This window comes from Palaemon carinicauda, chromosome 14, assembly GCF_036898095.1.
Source record: "Palaemon carinicauda isolate YSFRI2023 chromosome 14, ASM3689809v2, whole genome shotgun sequence".
Lineage (NCBI taxonomy): Eukaryota > Metazoa > Arthropoda > Malacostraca > Decapoda > Palaemonidae > Palaemon > Palaemon carinicauda.
In genome coordinates this window covers 100,247,327-100,248,419 of record NC_090738.1, presented here as the reverse complement: position 1 = coordinate 100,248,419, position 1,093 = coordinate 100,247,327, and positions in this window count along the sequence as shown.

Sequence of the window (1,093 nt, the reverse complement as noted above, 5' to 3'; positions counted from 1 at the left end):
CTAAAATAGAGGATATTCTAACAATATGTAAAATAAAAAGAAATGGACATGGGCAGGACATATAATGAGAATGGAAGAATGATAGATAGCCATTAAGGATATCAAAACGGGTCCCTAGTGATTGGAAAAGAGGCAGGTAAAGGAAGAGAAGACGACGGATTAACGAACTAAGAAATTTGCTGGTGTGAACTGGCGCAGTAAGACCATAAACAGACGCGAATGAAGGCCTTCGTTCTGCTGTGGACTAGTAACGGCTGATGATGATGATGATGATGATGATAAGTAGGCAATCTCATGAAAGTTCTTAGTGAGTTTTCTATTAGATAAGATGAATCTTAGTAGCTTTTAAGAAACAAAGATTTTAAGATATATTCAACCAAAGCTATTACAATCTTAACAAGAATTACATAAGACACAATAGATATAATCTCATGGTTTCGTATCTTTCACTTGCATAAAGCAAGCTGCTCCCAAAAATTTTATTTAATTTTTGGAAATAACGTTCGTCACCGTAGCTCAATGATTTTCTTTTAATTTCTGGTAAAGCATAGAAATATATTGAATCCTTAAGGAGATGCAGTAAGTTTTTGACCAGAGATGTTTTAGTGCTAGGAAGATGTACGATAATTAATCTTTTGTGAAACCTTAATCCCCTCTCCTTCGGTGATAAAAAATTCAACTTTTTTGTTATAATTACACATTGATTTTCATTATATCTCCCCACGTTTTTGATCTACTCATTTAGAGTAATTTTACATTAAAAGGATTATATTTGTAAACAATGTCTCCTTTCTTTCTTAAAATCATATTTTCCTCTGCATCCTTAAACTTGATCTAATTATCATAATCTTCCTTCTGCTGAAAAAAGCAACACCAAATCCCCTCCTTAATATCAGATTAAATTGTTTCCCAATCTTCCCCATCAGAAATTTCCCTCGATAAACAAATTTTTTTTTTATAATTTTTTCTCCCCCTTATATTTTAGTTTTCAATGGGTAATTGTCAAAGGATTTTATCCCAATATTCAGATTATCCTTTTTCATAACAAGCCTTATCGCACTTTGATCGTGTCCCTCATAATTACAGATTATCA